Consider the following 8118-nt stretch of genomic DNA (forward strand, 5'->3'; position numbering starts at 1 on the left):
CAACGCATGTCCTCACGTCTCGATCGATTCCTGCGAACTAGCGCAACTTTCTAACTAAATTTTAAAAACGATATCGCAGTCGATCGCGCGCAGGGTCAAACATTGCCTTAGCCCCCCCTTCCCCCCCCCCCCCCCCGCCCTCTGCGCGCAGAAAAAAAATTGCTTAATATGCCGTCATTGGAGCAGCCCGTGGTTGCATAAACTGCAGCAAAAGCAAGAGTTGGGCTAGTTGGTTTGGGTTCTCTTTGAAATGGCGCAGTTGCCAAGTTTTCGCACAAACCTTTTCTTCAATTCATTCCTGCCGAAGAGAGCATCTGCATAGAACCACCCGCTCAGCTCAGTTGCGAACAACCCAGACCATGAATATTTTCAAGCTGTCTAGCGTAACATTTTATAATGTAAATGTAGTAACCACTCTCCTCGGTACATTGGCATTGAGAGTATAATAAATAATTTATGTTTAGCTCATGCACTTTGGTGATGCATTTGAATTAAAACTGCATGCTTGCACTCTTTTAGAAGGGCATACAAAGAAAGTGCTGCTTTTTGTATTTCCACAGCTTTCTGCATAGCCACCGATTCACCAAGTTCCAGAAGGCTCATTTAGATGTATACTGTCATAGTAAAATAAAAGTACATAAACACTTTGGATACACCTTTTATTTTATTTTTTTTCTGTTATTTGCAGCTCCTCTAAACCTGACTAGCGTAGATCATTTTTTGGAGCCATCTTCTGCTTCAGTTTCTTACACTTGGATCTTCGGCAAATGTCGACTTTGCTTTGGAGCTTACAGCGCCAATTGAGAGCACAGACTCCGCAGGTCCTCCTTTGGCCAGATCCCTTGGAGGCCTCATGTAACATAAGCATTGTGAATGCTGACTCAGCATATTGCTTCCTCATCATACTTTTTATAGATAGCCTGCAAAAAAAGGGAGAGAGGGGATGAATACCCTAAAGGGCGGTGCCACCTTACAAATATTGAGGCATCACTCTCACTCCCAATAACAGTATATTTGAAATTCAAGACCACAGAAATAAAGCGATAGGGGAACAATTTGTTCCTAGATGTGATGAACAACCAGGTAAAAAGCAATTTGCCACTTTCAAATGAAAAAAAAACAAGCTTTTGACTCTTTCATTGTGAAAAATGTGTGGCACATGATAAAGACGTGGACTAAGAAAGACAGCGGATTGTCCTGTCGCATTTCCTAATGTTCTTGTGTGCCATACATTTTCAGGGTTTATTACCAACCAAGCCTATCTTACATCTTGTTAGTTTAACTTTACATAGGTTCTCCTATAGTTCTGACACTGATATAAAAACCGGCTGTGGTATATTGACATAAACTACAACAAAATTATTGCCATCTTTTCTGCCCGAGAGTGGTTCGCTCTGCCTTTCAGAATGGCACTGATCTTAAATTTTGTCAAATTCAGGCCAGATCACAAAAAAAGGTGAGAAATGTATGTCCCACTGACTCAGGAGGGTGTTTCGAAAAGTGGGAAAACACTGTCTCATAAAGGCACTATCTCACGATTGTGTCAAGTGGTATTTTGATTATCAAAACACTGCTTTCGCTCTTCCCTTCACTCGTATCCTCTCTCAAAGCCACTTTGTCTTTTGGCTGAGCACCCCTCTAGGGGCTTTTCTGCTTGTCACATTGTTTTTTTAGGCCTCCTTGATTTAACCACCCCTCCCTTCACACACACCCACTATTTTTTACCTCGTATTAACGCAATGGCGTTAGAAAGCTCATGTCGCAAATTACACCGTCGGCACCATTGGTTGTGAGCGAAAAAATTGAGAAAGGAGCAAATAAAATAAAAAATAAAATTTTTGGTCCCATTGAGGATCGAATCTGTTCGTGTGGCAAGCAGGTGTCCTACTACAAAACCACGATGTTACTTGCAGCTGCTTCGGGAAAATACACTACCTAAATGCCATGTAGTATAAGGAGTCTCCTTAACGCATTTTGTTCGACAGTTGTCATGACGAAAACGAGCCCATTCGGCGATTTGTAGGCACATTTTGGAGGCCATCAAACTATGTGGAAAAGGACGGGATAGTGCAGCCTTCGCCGCTAAAAACACACAGGAACTTTCAGACAGCTGTAAATATGAACAACTACGTCCATCTAGTGGAAAACCATGCATATCATGCCTTTTCAGAGTTGATCAAGCAAACAGCAAACGTTAGATCATGTGCTGCCATCTGTGAGGCATTGTGAGACTTTATGCCCGTTCAAGAAAATGTTATTTCATTAAACCACAACACTTGCATAGATTTAGCTTTTCATTCTCATGAGGCCGTTAAAGAAGTGAAGTACTGCAGTTGCCATTTCACCGACCATAAGGCGATGCTAGTTGCGGTTTTCTTACCCCGTTTTCTTACCTTTCCGTCGTTTTGAAAAGATTCATCCCCCCCTCTCCACTCTCACATGGCATGCAGGTGTACGTGCGGTCTCTGCGTACCTAGATGTTTGCTGCGGGGAGGTGGCACACGCAGGAAACACAACACATGGCGAGGGCATGAATGCGATGTGCATCAGAATGAGCTGTGTGTCACAAGGAGGCCGAAAAGGAGCGGATTTTTTTTTAATTTGTGGCACACTGACGGCTCATAGTGCCATCTAGTGTGGCATCGTTGATCGTGATGGCATTTTGCATAGGATGCACGTGTTGATATCGGTGTTTGAAAAAATATTGGAGGAGATTTAGGGGCGCTTTAAGGAACTGCCCCATACAAGCACTAGGTGGGCTTCCCGTTTCTAATGGCGTCGGCAATGGCCTAGGCCCACTAGGCCGTCGAGCTGGAGCAGCCAAGCAAAGCCTGTGTCCCAGTCTTTTTGGGATGGGTAGGGTAAAAGGGGTTAGGTTCGGAGCTTTTAGCACAACCATACCATGACGAAACTGTCAGAAATTTTTCTCATATTGCTGGCACTTCTCCATGCAAATGGGGTCAAAGTGTATACTATTCCTAGGCACAAAACAGTTTTCCTATTACAACAAAGGACAATTCGCACCTCTGTCTTCCAGAGGGTTCTATTGGGTTTCGGGTATATGTGACAGCCAGAGTTGATAAAATTGTATGACCTTCTTAAAGGACTGGTAGGTCGCAGGATCAAATCCCGGCTGCGGCGGCTGTAGTGTTGATGGGGGCGAAAATGCTGTAGGCCCATGTGCTCAGACTTAGGTACACGTTAAAAAGCTCCAGGTGGTCGGAATTTTCGGAGCACTTCACTAGGAGGTCTCTCATAATCATATGGTGGTTTTGCGATGCTAAACCACAGATATCAATCAACGCAGGCTCTTTTGTAAAGTTCATGCAAGAAATGTTGATAATGATCAAATATGGTGGATTTTCCATTACAGCCTATACAACTTACTTCTAAAGTGGTCTGCGACTACTTTCTTTAATGTTTTTCACGGAGATTTAGCTAATGCAGGTCCTCCTCTACTATCGTCCTTTAACAAACTAGTTCAATAAGTAAACATTGTTGTCATGTTTATTTTGTCTTTGCATGAAACAACATGCCAGGTTTTTACCTTCTGTACTGCTACTACTCAAAGCAGCTGCAAAAGTCCGTGTAATATGTTTTAGTCGATGCACGTTTTGATGCTATACGTAATACTGGCACATTCATTTGAGTGGAGAAGGAGTGATAAGAATCAAGTTAAAAAAAGAAGGCACAGCATGGTACGTTTGTCCAAGCCCCAAACCGTGAGTCTACCGGAACAAAAAGAAAATCAGTGAGATGTTGTTTACTGAGGAGACAGATTCATGTAGAATGCAATACCACTTGAGTAATATGATAATAAAGAATGTAAATAAACAAATTATAAAAAAAATGAAAATCTTGCCAAAGGCGGGTACAAGGAAGTGCCAATTTCTTTAAATTTTTCAGAGAATTATTTTCAAAAAGCTTCGACAATGTCTATGCAAAAATAACTATGTGTGCATACAGTTATAGATGCTTATTTATGCTGCGGCCACGCCATCCCTTAATTGAGACGAACCAGTGTACGAGCATACTTTTCAGGGATTTCCAGCATTTCATGCAAGAAGCTTGTTTGGGATAGTATTCTGTTGTAGCAATTCAGCAAAATGTGCACTCACTGTACAATTTCTATAAACAGATAGTGCCTGTAAACAACTTTGTGCTTTTTTTCATCCTAGAATAATGTTTTGATGGTGAAAGCTCCTTTTGTTGTACACTGAACTTCATCGATTTACATGTCCCGGACGGCCCCGGACGCCGGCGCCGCATTCGTTTTTTTCTGGGACCAGCTGAAAGCTCCGCTCACTGGTCTGGGATCGCTCAGACGCATGTTTCGTTTTTCACGTGCCTGGTGGCCTGTGGGCAGGCCGGATGCTGTGCGGCCATCTTAAGTTAGACACGGTAAATTTTCGATGCGCTCTTGCTCTCTCTTTGCCTTTCTGTCTGCTTCTCGCATGTTTCTGGATTTACCATTGTTTGCGCACCCAGTTCTTGGCATGGGTGATCTGAGCCACGTCGAGCATGGGCGTATTCCCGAAGGTCGGGCAAACACGCGTTATACTCGCTAGGAGAAACAGCGGTGGAACGACTGCGCCTGTCTACGATGCACACGCACTCGATTAGTTCACTTACAGTACATTGCATCACAACAGAAATAGGTATAATTAGCTACCCAACTGCTTTTTAGGTTGGAACTGGGTTAGCGTTGTGGCCTGTGTTACAGCTATGGAGAGAGCAGACGGTATAGCCTGGCATACTGACGCCACATTGAATGCAGTCAGCATCAGTTCGCGCAGATGGCCTGAGGCGGCTCGGGCTGGCTCGGGACTTTAGATCACGTGCATGTGACGTAGCCGCCTGGGAGCCGAGGTGTCCGCGGGCTGTCCGCGAGTGATCCGGGACATGGTAAATCGATGAAGCTTAGTATTCACATAAATGACTATCACAGCTTCCAAGTGATGTGTTATTGTGACAGCAATTATATGGACAGTCTCGGCTGCTGTTTGCTGTCCCTGCTGCCATCATTCACGTATATGTATGTATGTGTATATATATACACACACACACAGAGAAGGATGTGCTAGCCTCCTTTTTCTGCGGAGCGAACACCACTGAGTCGACTGCGCATGCGCTCATTTCGTGAAGGAATAGGAAATGGAGACATATGGTTCTCGCGCTATCGCAGCAACGATCAGCACCCGGCTCTTGCTCGCACAACAGGTGAGAGCAGGCGAGAGCGTCTACGGCTGCACTATCAACACGAAAAAATGATGCCAAAAGAGTGCCTGGCATGGCCGTCTACATATACATGTGCTCTACACATATTAACCTGCCACCAGCAGCGACACACGACATATAGCCTTTAGTACAAGCATGCGCTGCCCACAGGAGGCGCTTCTCTTAATTGCTGTCACTACGCACGAGCCTTGTTATGGTCGTCTACTGTGATCACGCCGCAGAAAACTTGGATACTTAACAAGTGCACGTTTACTGCAAATAATGTTGCTCCTAAATATGTTAGCCTTACTTTGTAAAACATTCGAATATGTTGCTATCGGATTCACTGCCTCGCCCTTTTGGCAAAACTGTGACTTTTGATAAAGCGGTGATATTCAAATTTATGAAGAGTGTGCGGACACTGTCATACCTAGTACGCAAGCGAGGCACGTCCATTAGAAGGCGACTTCGTAACTTCTGGCCCCTTATACTATGATAGACTATGCTATACCTTATGCTCCCTACTCCTCCTAAGATCATTCCTCACCCTTGTTTTCCTTTCCCATATTTTGCTATTCCATACACTATGCGAAGCTTTGCTATGTTGGGAGCTTCTTGGCACATATTTGCTTTTTTGGGCGCATACTTGTAGACTTTCTGCGAACACCTCACGGGAAAACATTCCGCTGAAAGAGCTCTGCTCCAGTGTAACTAAAATCGCAGAGCCTCCGTGGAACACACAGCAGACTGTCACAGTGAAACCGTGAAAGGGGCAACTAATGCTAGTACACATGCAAGGTAACAACTAGGCCATTTTTCGTGTTGCGTGCACAGACCCATGGACACGCCACGAGTGCTGCCCTCACTAGTTCCCCACTTAATTCCTTCTTTTTTGGTAGTGCTAGAACACCAAAGTATTGCACTTATTTTAGATTACCTGACAGGTAATCTATTTTAGCTCTATTTTTGTGTGCATTTACTTGCCAGGCAAAATAGAGCACACAAAAATAGAGCAAAAGAATAAGCAATTCTGATCAAGTAAAAAGGACTGAATGCCGATATACAGGCTCCTACACAGATGGGGCTGATCTTTGGCCTTCATTTCTATTGTTGGTGTGTAACAACTAAATAAAATTGTTTTTTGTCCTCTATAGCACAGCTGAACAGACTTGTATTAGTGCATGCACATGGCTCTGTTTATATTACAGTGTGTTCTCTTTTGCACCTCGCAGATGTTGCAACAGCTGATGGTGCAAGGAGAATGCCAATATCGTCCTTTCACATATTACAACCATTCTGGAACATTTAATTTCCATCCAGAAGGGGATCGTACTTTAGTCGCCTGACCATATTATTCCTGAAATGTCAATAAAAATTACAATGTGGGAATTTGCTTTGGTTTTTATATTTAAAGATATTCAGACTGTATGCCAAGCTTATAAAACTCATATTGACCGAGCATATTCACTAAAACAAATGAGCAAGGCTTCAAAGAACAAATAGAAGCTGCTAAAAAATTTCAGTCCATAATCAGAATAAGCATTGCAAAACTCTCTCCCAAGGCCATGAATTAAAATCATGTTTTGCATCATATTTCACAATAGCAGCACACTTTGGTACAAATAGTACATGCTGAAAGTGGGCAACAGCCTGTTATCCACAGGTTTTAGTGAATCTTTAACAATGTTCGTGCATGTGTTTGTTCAGTTACAATGTCTATACATAGTAGTGTAAAAGGGTTTCACTGGAAATCTGTAGACGCTCCATAGTGGCGTGGCTGCAGATGTTCATAACCAGCTAATTTAGTGGTAATCAGAATGGTGAAGTGAGAAAATGCACCTGTTTTCTCAACAAGGCCTGCGCATAGATTGATTGTGCCACTTAAAGGTCCCCTGAAACCGAAATTTCAGAGCCAGAATCTTTTGTATTCCATTCTCCTACACACATAGGTATCTCAAACCATTTATTACATTTTTTTTTCGGTGTTCTTGGGATGATTTCTAGGTCCTGCTCACTGCTTACGCCAGTGGTGTTTTAAACATTCTAAAAAAGAAACAATCACTGAAATAGTGGTGAAGATAGTTTTTTTTTTTTTTTCGTGAGGGAGATTGCAAAACAAGTGCCCAGCCAGCAGCTGCAAACAAAGTTCAGTAGAGGACTGTACCTGATGCTGCATCACCTCCATCATTTTAGTCTCTCAGCAAGCTACGTCACTGCAGTAGGGCCTGGCACATAGTACCGTAAAATCTCATTCATTCAAACTCTGTTAATTCAAACTGACGCCCTGGTCCTCCCACAGCCCGAAGTATTTGAATGGGGGAAAACTTCTAATAATTCAAATGCATCGGTATCGACAAACAACGGCTAATTCAAACTGGAAGGCCCTGGCTTTTGGCCACCTTCACAGAAATTGGCTTAGAATCATCACTTGAATTTCTCATGACTTCCATCTGTGTAAAACAAGTGAAGTAATTGATTTCAATCTATGCTTTTATGGTAGTAAATGTAGTTTGCTACTACTGCTGTATGCGTAGCACAACCCAGTGCGGCAATGTTTGCCTTTAGTTGTGTTCCTTCAGACAAATTTCAATATTGTCCTAAATAAACTAATAAAGAAAGACTAAATTTTGATTGCATTAACTCTGCCATGTAAACGAATGTGTTTAGGAACACAAATAGCCTCACATATTTTGCCACTTTGGCCCACTTCTCACATGAATGCGTCTCTGCTTGTATGTGACGTATCCCTGACTAATCAAATTCTGTTCACTGTTAGAGCATGAACTTAAATTTATGACATGACCTGCCACAAATGTGCAGTATACGCTAATTAGTGGGAACGAGTCCGAAGTTGCCTTCTACTATGGATTCTTGTCGCACCATGTGACGTGTTGTCTGCTG

The 8118-nt window shown here is 42.9% G+C and overlaps 1 long non-coding RNA gene across 1 annotated transcript; it reads left to right on the forward strand.

The window, feature by feature from the left end:
- The first annotated feature begins 205 nt into the window (after positions 1-205).
- LOC119161159 (uncharacterized) lies at positions 206-6606 on the forward strand. Its single transcript, XR_012887459.1, has 2 exons — positions 206-4401; positions 6450-6606. It is a non-coding gene; the product is annotated as an uncharacterized LOC119161159 (long non-coding RNA).
- The last annotated feature ends 1512 nt before the right edge of the window (positions 6607-8118 follow it).

Source organism: Rhipicephalus microplus, chromosome X (assembly GCF_043290135.1).
Source record: "Rhipicephalus microplus isolate Deutch F79 chromosome X, USDA_Rmic, whole genome shotgun sequence".
Classification (NCBI taxonomy): Eukaryota; Metazoa; Arthropoda; class Arachnida; order Ixodida; family Ixodidae; genus Rhipicephalus; species Rhipicephalus microplus.